Source organism: Bos grunniens, chromosome 8, assembly GCF_055505025.1.
Source record: "Bos grunniens cultivar Pamir isolate PY7600 chromosome 8, Bosgru_T2T1.0, whole genome shotgun sequence".
Lineage (NCBI taxonomy): Eukaryota > Metazoa > Chordata > Mammalia > Artiodactyla > Bovidae > Bos > Bos grunniens.
The window spans coordinates 13,038,634-13,056,662 of NC_141172.1; the positions used below are offsets into that span (position 1 = coordinate 13,038,634).

Here is an 18,029-nt window from a genome sequence, read left to right on the forward strand (position 1 = left end):
AAAAGAGAAAAAGAGTCTTGGACAGATAGACAGATAGAAAAAAAAAAAAGCATGGATGGAGGAAAAAATTTAGCAGCCCAGAGATACAAGCCATCCTGGAAAAAAAATTAAAAGAAAAAGGGATAAGGGGATGGATGATGTTGCAGTCAGCAGCATATTTGTATATGCTGAAAATTGAAGGATCAACATCAGTCTTTCTCCAAGCCCCTTTCTCTCACTTAAAGTCTCTGTGTAATAAAGGACAGCTTCACATATTTTATCCTCAGTAGCTTGATTCCAAAGCTAGTTATCCACTTTAAATGTGTAATCTTCAGTTTTATGCTTCTCATTTCTCACACAATAAAACATTAGACTCAGTTAGTTAGTAATGGGATTGAATTATCTAAATGAAAATTAGTGATGTTAAAGGCAGGTCTGGGCTGGGAACCAAGAGGGTCTCCCATCAACAGGCATATCTATCACCAAGGTCATCAGGTATCCCAAATGTGGCCCCAGACACCTTCATCCTGCCCTCCCTCTACTCACAGACTACTCTGTCTACTCACAGAGACCCCACGTGACATAGGTTCCCTTGAGCATGGAACTTTGCAGATGAAACTGCCACACAGCATCAGTAATAAATGATAAACAGTGGGGAAATGTAATGAGGGGGAAGGGAGAGATGGCAGAGCAGAATTCCCTGGAGTCATTAGAATGAATCTCCACTAGTATGTAGTTCTAGTAACAGTCCCCTAGAAGCCCTGATTCCAAAATGTTCTTTCTGCCACAGGCCCTTCAGAGAAACACCTGAGAACAAACCTAAGCTCTGTTGACACTATTCTTGCTTTAAATTCCCATAAGATTTTCATCTGGCTGACACTTTCAGTGTCTTCTTAGTGTCTTTCTATTGCTTGATTATTTGCATTTGCTTCCAGAAAACATGCAAAGATCCCACAGGATAAGACTGTTACGGTTTCAAAAGCCACATGAGACTTTAGGCTTAACTTTCCATAAAACCATTTGTTATACTGGGATATTTATGGTCAGCTAAGAAATAAGTCCATCTTGAGGAAATCCTCAAATTTTTACCAGGGCCTGATATTTTCTTTCTATTGAAGCATTAGAATTAAAACAATAAAAATATTAACTAACTTTTATGCCTGGGTCAGAAAGATCCCATGGAGGAGGGCATAGCTACCCACTCCAGTATTCTTGCCTAGAGAGTTCCATGGACAGAGGAGCCCGGCAGGCTACAGTCCATGGAGTTGGAAAGAGTGGGATATGACAGAAGCGACTGAGCACACACACCTTTTATGCAACTACTGCACCTTTCATCAGAGTATACATGGAGCAACAGGCTGAGCTGCTTCCCCTGCCCTGTACTCACATGTTGGGCTGGTCTGGGAATTCCAAGTCCCCCATAGATCTAGATGTCTTCATAATGAGTCATTGTGCTGTTATATTAGCTATCAGATCCAAGTTTCTGTCTCTTTCTATGCACCCTAGAAGATCTGGGAATTGGATCTAGACAATTGTCCTTTCCAGATCTCCTCTGTAACATCAGTTTTCCCCTAAAGCAAAATGGCAAGCTATGGTGTGTAGGCCCAGTTCAGTCATCACCCTTTTACCAATAAAATCTCAATGGAACACACCCACTCTCATTCATATAGGTATGGTCCATGGATGCTTTCTGAATAAAAAAAGGCAGCTGAATAGTTTTGACAATGATCATATTATCTACAAACCTAAAGTATTTAATATCTAGCTATCTAAAGAAAAAGTTAATTGATCCCACCCGCTAGAGGATTTCTGTTGTTGTTCAGTCGCCAAGTCCTCTCCGACTCTGAGACAGCATGGATGGCAGCACGCCAAGCCTCCCTGTCTCTCACCATCTCCTGGAATTTGCCCAAGTTCATGTGCATTGAATCGGAGATGCCATCCAGTTATCTCATCCTCTGTTGCCCTCTTCTCCTTCTTAGTCAGTTAGAGAAGGAGAAGGGGCTTTTTGAAGAATGTTAAATTCTTTTCCTCATCAAATTGATTTCCAAACAACCTGGTACTTCTCACTGCCCAGGCTAACAGAGCTTTGTCTGTTCAGCAAATTCCTCCAGAGACTAAGCCAACTTGTGCTTTTTGATCTATGGAATCTAACCACTTGCCATAAACAGGAATAATTTATGTTATTCAAATAAGGCAGTCCTATTAAAGGAATCAAATCATAAACTTAATCAACCTATTATATATTTCCCAAATCCCTTAGATTTCTGTTTTTCTCGTATTCCATACCATTTAGAAATACTAGAGTTTAATGTCTCCATTCAGATTTCTATGGAATCCTTTGAATATTACGCTTTTCAACAAACTTATTAAGATACAATTCACATGCCAAAAATTCACGCATTTAAAGCTAACAACTCAATGATGCTTAACACATTCCCAGATCTGTGAAATCATAATTGCAATCTAATTTTACAACATTCTCATCATCCCAAAAAGAAACTCTATACCCACCAGCAGTTGTTCCCAAAACCTCACACCACCTTAAGCCTGAAGCAAACAGTAATCTACTGGATGTCTCTGAACTGCCTATTCTGGACCTTCTGTTTAAATGTGAGCACACAGTTGAGGTCTTCTATGACTAAATTTATTCACTTAGCATAATATTTTCATAAGTAACCCGTGCTGTTGCATGTACCTGCACTTCTTTCCTTTTTATGTATGGCTGAGTCACACTCCATCGTAGGGAATTCTACCCTTTAAAATCCATTCTTCAGTTGGTGGACATTTACCTTGTTTCTCCTTATGAATACTGAGGTTATGAACATTCACTTACAAACTTTTATGTGAACATACATTTTCAATCCTCCAAGGAATATATCCAGAAAGAGAATTGCTAGGCCATATGGTAACATTATATTTAACACTTGGAGAAACTGCCAACCTGTTTTCCAAAGCCTCTACACCACTTTACATTCCCATCAACAGTGCAGGAAGGTTCCAATTTCTTCACATCCTCCTAAACACCAATTGTCTTTTTCACTGTAGCCATCTTAGTGAAAGTGGCATCTCATTGAGGTTTTGATTTTCATTCCTAATGATTAATGGCATTGAGTATCTTTTGCTGTGCTTATTGGCCATTTTTATTTCTTCTTTGGAGAAATATCTATTGAAATCAATTGCCTATTTTCAGTTGGGTTATTTTATTTTATTATGGAGTTACAAGTGTTATTTTTTTATAGCTATAAATCCATTACCAGATATATGACTTGCAAATATTTTCTCTCATTCAGTGAGTTGTCTTCCCACTTTCTTTTTTCATTGGAGTGTAATTGCTTTACCATGTTGTGTTAGCTTCTGCTGTGCCATGAAGTGAATCAGCTGTATGTACACATATATCCCCTGGGACCTCCCTACCACCTCCCTTCCATCCCACCCATCTAGGTCATCACAGAGCTTTGAGTTGAGCTTCCTGGGCTTTACTGCAGATTCCCATTAGCTACCTATTTAACACATATTTAAACACACACACACACACACACACACACTCATATATGCTACTCTTCTAATTTTCCCACCTTCCCCTTTCCCCACTGTGTATACACATCTATTCTCTAATTATTAGAGAATTAAAAATCAAAATTACAATGAAGAATCACCTCACACCAGTCAGAATGGCTATCATCAAAAAAAAACAACAACCCTATAAACAATAAATGTTGGAGAGGGTGTGGAGAAAAGGGAACCCTCTTGCACTGTTAGTGGGAATGTAAATTGAGATGGCCACTGTGGAGATCAGCCTGGAGGTTTCTTAAAAAACTAAACAAGGAACTACCATATGATGCAGCAATCCCATTACTGGGCATATACACTGAGAAAACCATAATTCAAAAGGACACATGTACCCAGTGTTCATTGAAGCACTATTTACAATAACCAGGACAGGGAAGCAACCTAAGTGTCCATCGATAGATGAATGGATAAAGGAGAAGTGGTACGTGTGCACAATAGAATATTACTCAGCCATAAAAAGGAATGGAATTGGGCCATTTGATGTAAATAGACTTAACATTTGTCATACAGAGTGAAGTAAGTCAGAAAAACAAAGATCATATATTAACACAGGTATTTAGAATCTAGAAAAAAATGATACCGATGAACCTAGTTTCAGGGCAGGAATACAAATGCAGATATAGAGAACACACATCTGTCCACTTTCTTGATGGTATCCCTCCTTTGAGGGTACAAAAGTTGTAAATTTTGATAATGTCAAGGTGTCTATTTTTTCTTTGGCTGTTAATGCATTAGGTACCATGCCTAGCCCAAGATGGTGAAGATTCACATATATATTTTCTTCTAAGAGCTTAATATTTTAAACTCATATTTAGGTATTTTTATTTACTTTGAAGTAATTTTTGTATATTGGCATGAATTAAAGTTCCAACTTCATTCTTTTGCACTGCATGTCTGCGCCAGTTCCATTTGTCAAAAAGATTATTCCTCTCCAATCAAATTATCCTGGTACCTTTGTTCACAGTAAATTGGCCCAAAATGTAAAGGATTATTTCTGGACACTAAATAGTATTTCATTGAACTGTAGTATGTCTAAATGTGTGAATCCTCCAATTTTGTTCTTTTTAAAGACTGTTTTAGCTATTCTATATTGCTTGCATTTCCATAATGAATTTTAGAATCAGCTTGTCAATTTCTGCAAAAGAACCAGCTTGGATTTGATAGCTGAACATACTTTACATGTTCTCTGTGAAACTTGAGATAACCTGCTAAATCATAAATATCTTAGACTGGATAGCTGATGGGCATCAGCTATAAAAGTAGAAAATATTGCTTGGGAAAGAAGCTTGGGAAGGTAAATGTAGAGAGCTCTCAGCACCACTGAAAGATTATTGCCACCCAGTCTGCTAGACTGTAATTCTGGCATCACTCCTTTTTTCTGGGAAAATCTCATTTCAACCTAATCAATTTCTCATGAAGAGTTCTTCCTCTCTCTCCCTGTGTCTCACATCGTTACTTCACTGCACTGTAGTACAAATAGTAGCATTAGCTACCATGTATTGTGCCACTTATTATTCAAAACACATTGCTTACATAATATATTTAATGTCTGTAACCAACTTAATTGGTAAATGATATCTTTATTACACAAATAAAGATATAAGGAGTCAGTGGAGAGCTTTATATATTTAGGTAGAAAGTGTTATAGATGGAATTTGGACTTATCCCATGGCAGACCGTAAATTAGTGTCAGTCACATAGTTGTGTCCGGCTATTTTGAGACCTCAAGGACTATAGCCTGCCAGTCTCCTCTGTCCACGGGATTCTCCAGGCAAGAATACTAGAGTGGGTTGCCATTCCTTTCTCCAGGGGATCTTCCTGACCCAGGAATTGAACCCAGATTTCCTGCATTGCAGGCAGATTCTTTACCGTCTGAGCCATATAACTCTTAGGCTTTTAATCTATATTTAAAATTCCCTCCCTCAAAGCACCCAATTAATGCATGTCCTTGAAATCAATTAATCATTCAAAAGTAAATCAAATTTCAGCAGTGCCAACAATCTGTATTATCTTTGTAAGTTCTGAGTCACCATGAAACAAATCGTAAATCAACTTTCATGTAGTAAGAGATCTAAAGAAAGCCCACCTGTCATTTAAGAAGAGCAACTAGAGCTTAACCACAGTAAAGTTATATGTGATGACTTGGCTGAGCCTCAAAATAATCCACAGGGAGTGAAATAGGAAAAGGACATTGATGATAAAAAAAAAAATGTTGAAGATAGTGAGAGATATATCAAGCTCACTTTCACGTTTTACCTGCTTTTGAAAATCATAATGTCCACAATAGAAGTTTATTTTTTGAATCAGCAGTTTTGAGAATTTTTAATCCCAAGAGATTAATAGTATCTCTTTTACAGAATTAGTAACCTCGGAAAAAAATAAAACAAGATAGAATAATACTTGAGACAAGGTAAATACATACATGATGAAAACCATAGCAACAAGACTATTTCTTTGAGAACTAGTTTAAACTGATGGTTCCAGCCTTTTGTCTCATTTTAAAGGCTCCGATTTTCTCTCTCCTCCCTGTGTCCAAATTCTAGCTACCACTGCTCTAGATGGACAGTATAAAACTGCCTCAGTCCTGTCCTGAACCCTGAATTATTTGCCTCTCTTTTTCTCCCAAGCTACTCATCAGCTTATATAATCACTTTATTCTGCAACTCGTGGAGTTCAAGCTTCAAGTTTTTTCCCAGCACTTCCTTTACCCATGCTCAGTCAAACTCCACTTTCTCTAAACTACTAAAGTGGCCTTAGCATTATTTTTTGGTAGACCTCCAACAACAGGGAAAACCCCAGGCCATGTGCTCTGAAACCTATTGTCTTTATTCCTAGGTCATGATTTTCATGGGATGCTGCCAGCAAATGACAGAGACTGCAGGGATACATAACGAGTCTCTTCCTGGAAGACATGGGATTCCTCTGATAGGCAACTTTGGCTAGCAAGTTCCCAAGTACCCTACTGAATCTTTCAGAGACCACACAGCTGATTATAACATTTCCACCCACCCTACCTTCCCCTTCACTCAGAGTCAGTGCTGCCTTGTCATCTGACACCTGCTTCTCCAGATTCCCCAGGCTTCTTCCCCATTTTCTCTCACAGTTGATTTCCATAATAAAAATCCTTGCTTGTGGGGAGGCATCAGTCAGGAGTTTAGGATGGAAATATACACATTACTATATATAAAATAGATAACTAATAAGGACCAACTGTGTAGCACAGGGAACTCTACTCAATACTCTGTAATGATGTATATAAGAAAAGAATCTTAATAAAAGGAGGTTGATAAATGTATTCATATGATTCACCTTTCTATATACCTGAAACTAACACAATATTATAAATAAACTATACTCCAATCATTTTTTTAAAATCCTTGCTCATTTAATCACCTTGATATCTACTTCTTTGTTGCTGATTAGTTGCCAAGTTGCATCCAACTCTGTGACCTCATGGACCAGGCTCCTCTGTCCATGGGATTCTCCAGGGAAGTATATGCCAATATACTGGAGTGGGTTGCCATTTCCTTTTCCAGGGAATCTTCCTGACCCAAGGATCGAACCCAAGTCTCCTACCAGCAGGCAGATTCTTTACCATCACACCACCAAGGAAGTCCAATCTATTTCTTGGAGGACTGCTAATAACTACATTTTGGATGGCTTCCCACTTCCAGTCAATTTTAAGTACAAGTTCTTTGGATTTGTTTTACCCTTTGGTCTGATAACAGCATTTACTGTTTATCTCTCCTCCCAGAATCCTGGAAAGGAAGTTTGAGAGGCACTGTATCTCTGTTCTCAGACTGCACTCAGAGCCCCTTTGGCTGCTGGCCTTTCTTCCACACAGTATTTACCGTAGCTCAATGTTCTCTTTATTGCAAATGTGAATTAGGCACTTGTGGGTTCCTTGAGAGACTTTATTAGAGATATCCTCGATTCCTACCCATGCTGATAAGAGATATCTGATTTCAGTTTAATTCCTTTCTGCTCTCTGCCCCAGCTTAGTAGAATCTTAGAGCCTCTGTTAGTAGAATCATTCACACAGAGAATAACCTTCTAAAGTGTGGTCCCTACAAAGCAGCTCAAGCTCACCTCCTTCAAATGCTCAGCAGACCCACAAAAATCTACACATTCTTGCTATACCACAAGGGGTGGGAGCTGACTGCTACATATCTGTTGTCTCTCCTCCCAGGATTTTCCTCCTGCTTGTCCACAATTATCTTACTGCTGTATTCAAAAAGGCACAGATGTCCAACCTGGATGGGAGGGAAGTTTGGGGGAGAACGGATACCTTCGCTATTCACCAGACACTACCACAGTGTTGTTAATCAGCTATACCCCCCAAGACAAAATAAAATGTTTAAAGTTTAAAATTACAAACATAAATAAATAATTTAGGTGATGAAAAAAAATTGTAAAAAAAAAAAAAAAAAGGCACAGATGTCATATCAGCAAACCACTTCATAAGAACACTTCTGAAAGCGAAGTGAAATGCCAGGATCCTCTTCTCTCTCTACAAATTATTGTCTCTGAACCACATCCCTGAGATTGTGGATGAGGGACATACACCTAATCTTCAACAGGAAAGGGCAGCACAAGCTCTATCACTCACTTCTAGGGTCTCATATAGGACTTCAACAGAGTTCTTTGAAATAGCTGCCTTTCCTGTAGTATTCCTATGTAAATGGAATAGAGGAAAAGAATGGATAGTTGACTAGTAGAATTTACTGGACCATGACTAACTAAGCCCTAGAAAGGTGTCAGACTCCAATTATCCTGGAAATTCTTTAAAATATGGGGAGTGTTTGAAACTTCATTGCATGAGTTTAAGGTTCCCCAAATCAATTCCATGGCAAAGGGACATTTCATGAAATGCTCTGTGATACTTTCTCCCCTTGAAAAGCCCAGTTCTAACCCTTTCTGACACTACACCTCCTTTTTAAACTGCTGACCTTTAGCTCTGTTATCTCTGGCTTTTAATTCTACCTACGGAGTGAATTTAACTCAGATGACCATTATGTCTACTACAGTGGGCAAGTATCCCTTAGAAGAAAAGGAGTAGCCATCATAGTCAGTGAAAGAGTGTGAAATGCGGTACTTGGATGCAATCTCAAAAACAACAGAATGATCTCTGCTCATTTCCAAGGCAAACCATTCAATATCACAGTAATCCAAGTCTATGCCCCGACCAATAATGCTGAAGAAGCTGAAGTTGAACGGTTCTTCAAAGACCTACAAGACTTTCTAGAATTAAGGACATCTTCCAAAAAAGATGTCCTTTTATTACAGGGGACTGGAATGCAAAAGTAGGAAGTCAAGAAACACCTGGAGTAACAAGCAAATTTGGCCTTGGAGTACAGAAAGAAGGAGGCCAAAGGCTAATAGAGTTTTGCCAAGAGAACCCACTGGTCATAGCAAACACCCTCTTCCAACAACAAAGAGAAGACTCTACACATGGACATCACCAGATGGTCAATACCGAAATCAGATTGATTATATTCTTTGCAGCCAAAGATGGAGTTCTATACATTCACCAAAAACAAGACTGGGAGCTGACTGTGGCTCAGATCATGAACTCCTTATTGCCAAATTCAGACTGAAATTGAAGAAAGTAGGGAAAACCACTAGACCATTCAGGTACGACATAAATCAAATCCCTTGTGATTATACAGTAGGAGTGACAAATCAATTCAAGGGATTAGATCTGATGCACAGAGTGCCTGAAGAAGTATGGACAGAAGTTTGTGACATTGTACAGGAGGCAGGGATCAAGACCATCCCCAAGGAAAAGAAATGCAAAAAGGCCAAACGGTTGTCTGAGGAGGCCATACAAGTAGCTGTGAAAAGAAGAGAAGCCAAAAGAAAGGAGAAAAGGAAAGATATACCCATTTGAACGCAGAGTTCCAAAGAATAGCAAGGAGAGATAAGAAAGCCTTCTTCAGTGATCAGTGCAAACAAATAGAGGAAAACAATAGAATGGGAAAGACTAGAGATCTCTTCAAGAAAATTAGACATACCAAGGGAATATTTCATGCAAAGATTGGCTCAATAAAGGACAGAAATGCTATAGACCTAACAGAAGCAGAAGATACTAAGAAGAGGCAGCAAGAATACACAGAAGAACTATACAAAAAAGATCTTCACAACCCAGATAATCATGATGGTATGATCACTTACCTAGAGTAAGACATCCTGGAATGTGAAGTCAAGTGGACCTTGGGAAGCATCATTACAAACAAAGCTAGTGGAGGTGATGGAATTCCAGTTGATCTATTTCAAATCCTAAAAGATGATGCTGTGAAAGTGCTGCACTCAAAATGCCAGCAAATGTGAAAAACTCAGCAGTGGCCACAGGACTGGAAAAGGTCAGTTTTCATTCCAATCCCAAAAAAGGCAATGCCAAAGAGTAGTTAAACTCCCACACAATTGTACTCATTTCACACACTAGTAATATTATGTCCATAATTCTCCAAGTCAGGCTTCAACATTACGTGAACTGTGAACTTCCAGATGTTCAAGCTGGATTTAGAAAAGGCAGAGGAACCAGAGATCAAGTTGCCAACTTCCATTGCCTCATTGAAAAAGCAAGAGAGTTCCAGTAAAAAAAAAATCTATTTCTGTTTTATTGAATATTCCAAAGTCTTTTGACTGTGTGGATCACCACAAACCACGGAAAATTCTGAAAGAGATGAGAAATTCAGACCATCTGATCTGCCTCTTGAGAAATCTGTATGCAGGTCAGGTAGTGACAGTTAGAACTGGACAAGGAAGAACAGACTGGTTCCAGTTAGGGGAAGGAGTACGTCAAGGCTGTATATTGTCACCCCGCTTATTTAACTTATATGCAGTGCACATCATGAGAAATGCTGGGCTGGATGAAGCACAAGCTGGAATCAAGATTGCCAGGAGAAATAGCAATAACCTCAGATATGCAGATGACACTAACCTTATGGCAGAAAACAAAAAAGAACTAAAGAGCCTCTTGATGAAAGTGAATGGGGAGAGTAAAAAGTTGGCTTAAAGCTCAACATTCAGGAAACTAAGATCATGGCATCTGGTCCCATCACTTCATGGAAAATAGATGGGGAAACAGTGGAAACAGTGACAGACATTATTTGGGGGGGGGGGCTCCAAAATCACTGCAGGTGGTGACTGCAGTCATGAAATTAAAAGATGTTTGCTCCTTGGAAGAAAAGTTATGACCAACCTAGACAGCATATTAAAAAGCAGAGGCATTACTTTGCCAACAAAGGTCCAGCTAGTCAAAGCTAAGATTTTTTCCAGTAGTCATGTATGGATGTAAGAGTTGGACTATAAAGAAAGCTGAGTGCTGAAGAATTGATGCTTTTGAACTGTGGTGTCAGAGAAGACTCTTGAGAGTCCCTTGGACTGCAAGGAGATCCAACCAGTCCATCCTAAAGGAAATCAGTCCTGAATATTCATTGGAAGGACTGATGCTGAAGCTCCAATACTTTGGCCCCCTGATGCGAAGAACTGACTCATTTGAAAAGACCTTGATGCTGGGAAAGATTGAAGGCAGAAGGAGAAGGGGATGACAGAGGATGAGATGGTTGAATGGCATCACCGACTTAAGGGACATGAGTTTGAGTAAACTCTGGGAGTTGGTGATGGACAGGGAAGCCTGGCATGCTGAAGCTCATGGTTTCCCAATAAGTAGAGACATGACTGAATTGAACTGACTTGCAGTTGATTGGAATTCTCTTTGATGCTATCTTTTCTCAGTATGCTACCCTGCTAGTTTAACCCAGTAAATGGATGCAGAAAACATATATTTGCCTATATGAACATATTGCTTTCAGTGCTTTTTGAATGAGATTTGAGAGATTATTAGTTCACCACCTCATGTTCATCTTTTTTGCCTTTCATTTCATTAAAATTTAACGGCAGAATAGTTTTAAATTTAAACCCATTTGTCTTATGACAATCATAAGATATAGGTTAAAACTTCAGTTCCAGTGCCTTAAGCAGTAACTTTGTATGCTGAGTTATTTTGGGTACCCCACTTACTGCTTTGGGATTATTTTCTTTGTTGAGAAGATGTTTTTTGAGTTAAGTCCTATTTCTCAATAGCAACATTTTCTGAAAGATTGCTGTGTCTGTGCTGTCTGGAATCTTTGTTTTAAGAGACCAACTCTCACACCACAAATGAAACAGTAGGCCTAGCTACAGCTCATTGCTTATCAAGATCAACTATTTATGTTTCCAAGGATTACTTATTTCCTTTATATTCCACATGGTCTCAAATATGTTCTCCATATTTTTGGTCTCCCTCAAATGATTATTTGTTCCCCTTTTGTATGATTATTTAGAACTACTAAAAATCAAGAATCTAGAAATCCACTTTTACTCTATCGGACCTGGATTCCTAACTTGTTTATTAAATATTATAGGACAGTCAGAAATCTTGAGGAGGAAATGGGGCAAAAGACTTTCCAGTACTGTAAAAGGAGCATCATTCTCACTACTCATCAATCACTGAGTATCTGTCATCCTTCCCACTTCATGGAACTTTCTTCTAGTTGAACTTATAAGTACCCCATACAATTTCAACTCAGACATTAACATCAGTGGACTGAAATTTTCACAAGCAAAAATATATCAATATTCATAACTCAAAATGAAAAAGAAGGAGATTTTATAGCTATAGATTCAATAGTGATGTTCACGGTTTTATGTAAAATAGAAATGTTAGTCCCTTAATCCAAAATTATAACTCAATAGCGATCTTAGGATAATTTTCAGCTACCAAATTTAATCCGTGACTGATAACTTTCTTTCTAATGAAATCTTGACAGCCTGTATTTGGAATCTTGTTTAGAGGAGATTCTAAAATTCCCACCAAGCCATAGTCTACCCCTGGAAATTTCCAACTAAGAAAATATTTTTACCACTGGATGTGTTCTTTTTACTCATTCTCCAACATGCCCTGCAAGACCATGTTGGATGTCCCATCTACTTACCCAAGACACAACTCATTCCAGATCAGCCTTGTTTCTTTCAAGTACATTCCATGAAAAGGACTAGGAGTTGATATTTGAGCTGTAGTATTCCTTAGTCACCAGTATGTCTATTTCTCTCCTAAGGCATTCTGGAGATTTTATTCAATCTCCTTAACTTATTGCCTTATGTGACAATTTTCATCATTAAAAAAGAGTTGTCAGCTGAGATGATCCCAAAACATAAACTTATCTTTTTTAAAATAAACATATTTTAAAACAGAAAGGAGTAATCAGAGAAAAAGGGAGAGAGTAGGAGAGGGAGAGGGAGAAAGAGATAAGAAAAAAAATAAAGGACATATAAAGACACTAACAGACATTGCCATTGATGAATAAAATTGACAAGCCAGAGCAGTAAATAATCAGCCTGATACAAGAAGAAACATACACTCACGTCTGATGCTCCAGAGACAGTAGGTGGTACATCACAGTGCATCCAGCTCAGGAGACTCATGTTGGTGACTGTCCATCTGCAACTTGACTTCTTCAGTTTCATCATTCTCTGTCAGTAGCCATGTTTCTCTGTGTGCTGGGGGAAAAGGGGAAATGTATCAGCTTAACATTCCCAGAAAACTATATTCCACGTACTGTGAGGAAGTTTTGCTCTTTTCATGGGCTTAAAATATAATGACCACAGTTTCTCCATGTGGACTAAATATGGTACAGTGCAACTTTTTAATATTTTATTTCAGATAAGAGAACTTGATTTTCAAATGCAGATGACTGTATTCTTGGAAATTTTATGAGTTTCATTTTCCAATTACTCATGAGGAATCCCTCCACATTCCCCGCCCCCATGATGTCTGTTCTCTTTATAGAATGTTATTATAAAAATGACCCTAGCTACATCTATTGAGCCCATGCTGAGTGCTAGGTACTCTAAGCAGTCAGGTTACAAACATCATCTCATTCAATCTGCAAAGTGACTTTATACAGGCAGTAACAGTCATTTCATTTTAAGGATTGCAAAACTGAGGCCCAGAGGTTTTTAAAAAAGGTTAAAAGGTATAACTTTTCAGAGTGTCCTATGTTTTTTCTTTCCCTAATTACCCATTTATATTTACATATAGACTTACTCCTAAAAGCCATTTCCCTAAATTTATATTTCCTTTATTTAGAAGATTTTAAAATTTCACCTAACCTTAAATATATATCCAAAGTATCAGGTCTACCTTATATTTATTAGGCTACTTTTGTTCTTAAGTTAGCTAAGAGATTCTAAAGTATAGTAAAATGCATGTGTACATTCATCATACTCAGACCTTGAGGATTTCATTTGAAATCTTGCTCCCTAGATGATGTCCTTGTCTTCAAAACTCAAAACCACTAATGGCCACAACACACAGCACAGCTTATTGATATAGGTAATAAACATGGCCATCTGCCCAATGTGGAAATAGAGTAGGTCAGAGACAAAGAGGAGACTTCCTTTGCAGTACAGGGCCATATCTGGTCACCCAAGCCACAGAATATTTGTAATCTATTCCCCATGCCTTTTCTCTTTGTTCTCCCATTCATGTCACACTCTAGCAAAGTAATGCTAAAAATCCTCCAAGCTAGGTTTCAACAGTACATGAACTGAGAAATTACACATGTTCAAGCTAGATTTAGAAAAGTCAAAGGAACCACAGATCAAATTGCCAACAAGCAAGAAAATTCCAGAAAAGCATCTACTTCTGCTTCACTCATTACATTAAAGCCTTTGACTATGTGTATCACAACAAATTGTGGAAAATTCTTCAAGAGATGGAAATACCAGACCACCTGACCTGCCTCCTGAGAAATCTGTATGCAGGTCAAGAAGAAACATTTAGAACCAGACATGGAACAACAGACTGGTTCCAAATTGGGAAAGGAGTGCATCAAGGCTGTATACTGTCACCCTGCTTATTTAACTTCTATGCGGAGTACATCATGTGAAACGTCGGGCTGGATGAACCAGAAGCTGGAATCAAGATTGCTGAGAGAAATATCAATAATCTCAGATATGCAGATGACACCAAGTTTATGGCAGAAAGTAAAGAGGAACTGAGCCTTTTTTTGCCATTTCCTTTTTTATAAATTTATTTTAATTGGAGGTTAATTACAATATTGTAATGAAAGTAAAAGAGGAGAGTGAAAAAGTTGGCTTAAAACTCAACATTCAAAAAAGTAAGATCATGGCATCCAGTCCATTCACTTCATGGCAAATAGATGGTGAAACAATGGAAACAGTCACAGACTTTATTTTCTTGGGCTCAAAAATCATTGCAGATGGTGACTGCAGCCATAAAATTAAAAGATGCTTGCTCCTCAGAAGAAAAGCTAAGACAAACCTAGATAGCATATTAAAAAGCAGAGATATCACTTTGCCAACAAAAGTCTGTATAGTCAAAACTATGTTTTTTCTAGTAGCCATGTATGAATGTAAAGAAGGTTGAGAGCCAAAAAATTGATGCTTTTGAACTGTGGTGCTGCCGAAGATTCTTGAGAGTCTCTTGGACTGCAATGAGATCAAACTATTCAATCCTAAACGATATCTGTCCTGAATATTCACTGGAAGGACTGATGCTTAAGCTGAAGCTCCAATATCCTGGCCATGTGATACAAAGAGCCAAATCATTAGAAAAGGCCCTGATGCTGGGAAAGATGGAAGGCAGGAGGAGAAGGGGATAACAGAGTATGGAATGGTTGGATGGCATCACCCACTCAATGGACATGAGTTTGAGCAAGCTCTGGGTGATGGTGAAGGACAGGGAAACCTAGTGTGCTGCAGTCCATGGGGTCACAAAGAGTCAGACATGACTAAGCAACTGAACAACTCCATGTCAAATCCTGGCACTGCTGATAAATCCCAAGAAAAACACCACCAAAACCACTTTTTTCTGTAATTACACATTCAGTTTGAGTTACTACCCTGGTACTCATAACTACTATTAACTGAACAAGGAAAGTCATCACAAGTACATGAATTGTAAAAGAAGAAAATAGAAAGAATGCCCAACAGATGTAAATACTGAGAGTAGCTCTTGTTCTAAACAGAAAAAAACATGTTATCTAATTTCTGAAATGTATGCTTCCATTTTCCTGCAGGAGAAAACATGTAGGGGTGTGAAACACAGCTCAGTTGCATCAGAGATGATCACCTTCTGTTTACTACCAGAAAATATATTCCTAAGGACAACTCCTACCCCCTCCTCTATAATGCTTCCACACATCTCAGTTCTTTCTGTAACATCTTGCCATTCCTTACTAGGTAAGTTTGCTCTTAAAGGATATCTATTATGAAAATTCATTACTGGAAGTCTGTTAATATTTTATAGCACAATGGAAAAGCTTACACTCATCATTCAAAATAACATGACATTATGAAGTCACTAAGTCACCAGGAAGTCACCACTTCCCTGGTGGCTCAATGGCAAAGAACCTGCCTGCCAAAACAGGAGACATGGGTTTGATCTCTGGGTTTGGAAGATCCCCTGAAGAAGGAAATGGCAACCCACTCCAGTATTCTTGCCTGGAGAATCCCATGGACAGAGGAGCCTGGCAGGCTAAAATCCATGGGACTCCAAAGAGCCAGACACAACTTCATGACTAAACAACAATGAAGTAGAAAGGGAAAAATAGTCACACATAGATTCCTTTCTGTGCTCCCCTTTCTCTGGCTTATAAGTAAATGCCATCTGCCGAGTCCAAGTCAGATGGCTCTAGAACAGGGCCAGGCTGCATTCCTCTTTCTAACAAATGATGTGGGTATCTGTACAATGAACTGTGGATAGGTTTCCTGGTTTCCATGCTTAACAGGCACTTGTCTTCTTTCCATGATGTCCCTCAAATGTATAGAGTTCAAAATTGTTATGAATATTTGCTTAGAAAATCTGAAGTTTGAAAGCTCAGAAATTTGTCTCTCCAAAAGTTGAACAAATATGTTTGTTTTCCCCCCCTCTAGAAGAAGGCTTCTTAATAAAATACCTCTTAATGTTAAGACATCCTATTCACAATGAAGAGCTTAAGACTGAAAGACGAGTATAATGGTCAAATGTAGGAAACAATGAGATTGAAGTAAACATCTCAAGAGGATAGTGGAGGGGTTACCTGTACACCCTGGAGAAGTTCCTGAACACGAAGCACCGCTCAGTTAACTCCCCCACGTACCAGCTTCTTTCCCATAATCCTAACACATGGAGTATTTCCTCAGAATAATTACTCATGACTCCTAGACAATAGAAAGTCTAAGTAGGAAACTACAATATGGAAACTCACTAGTTTCAAAATCAACATACTTAGAAAATAATAAAGAGATTAACCTAGAGAATAGTTAATACGTTAGTATTGTAGCTCTCAAGAACAATTGTTCCTGTTGTCCCTCCTCAGATCTTTGGCTTTGAAGAGTAGACTCCACAGATTATTGCTACTGAAATCTAACCCATTTATACATGATTCATAAAAATTTTGCACCCTGTTGAGAAGGCACTACCTCTTTTCCTGCATTTTATGCCAGGTTACCAATTTCATATTTGCGGGTCTCACATAGCAGAGTCACTACAACTGATTAAATGCTTGAATAAGCAAGGTTTTCTGTATGTCATGATGTTAAAGCACACCCATATTGAAGATTTTCTAGCTATCTTACCCATCAGGCTTTTCCAGAGAGAAAAAATGTATGTGTCTATGTGTGAAGAGTTGATAGGGTAGGGATGAGAAAGAGAGGTATCACGCTGGATGAGTGTCAACTCAAGTCTTCTCTACTCAGCTTGTGCACTTTTAATTAAGACTGGAGGCACCTCCCTCAACTGTCTACTCATGGACAACCTCACTCCACATTTTAAATTTGTTCTTTAATATTTAGATAGTTTGGATGGAAACACATCACTGATTGTGAAATCTGTCTTCTTCTCTAATGCACAGATTTTAAGTCACGAATTTCTCTATAAGGAATCCTTAGCAGCATCCCACAAATGTCATGGTTTTGCAATGTATCATTCATATGAAATATTTCTAAATTCCCCTGTCATTTCATTAGCATAGTTGTTATTTCAAATATGTTATCTCCTTTCCAAACTTTTGGTGAATTTTTAGAATGTCTGAATTTTATTAATTTTTAAAATAATTTCAACATCATCAGAAAATGTACCCTGTGATCTCAGTCCTTTGCCATTTTGAGACATTTTATGGCCAGCATATCATCTACCTTAATGAACATACAAGATGCCTTTCAGAAGAATTGTGTATTCTGACTTCATTGGGTTTAAAGTCCCCAAATGTCTAATAGATCCTGTTGACTGAAAGTGCTATTCAAACCTCTCATATTCTTAACACTATTTTTGTCTATTCTTTCAATTATTGGGAAGGAATCGTAAAACCTCAAATATTACTGCAGTTGTATATATTTCTTCTTTTGTACCTGTTAAATGTTACGTACTTAGAATTTCTGTTTTAAGGTGTATATTTAGGACTCCTATGTCTTCTTTTTTCCTTTTAAATTTT

General features: G+C 38.2%; 1 long non-coding RNA gene across 8 annotated transcripts in view; it reads right to left on the reverse strand.

Moving 5' to 3' along the window:
* The window catches only part of LOC147366676 (uncharacterized), a 277,764-nt gene that overhangs the window by 199,219 nt on the left and 60,516 nt on the right, over window positions 1–18,029 (reverse strand). For 4 of the 8 annotated variants that reach the window (XR_015168955.1, XR_015168953.1, XR_015168957.1 and 1 more), the window contains one exon: window positions 12,952–13,092. This is a non-coding gene — a long non-coding RNA (uncharacterized LOC147366676). Of the gene's footprint in view, window positions 1–5,785; window positions 7,803–12,951; window positions 13,093–18,029 lie in introns of those variants that run through there. The other 4 variants (XR_015168954.1, XR_015168950.1, XR_015168952.1 and 1 more) reach the window with 3 other exon arrangements.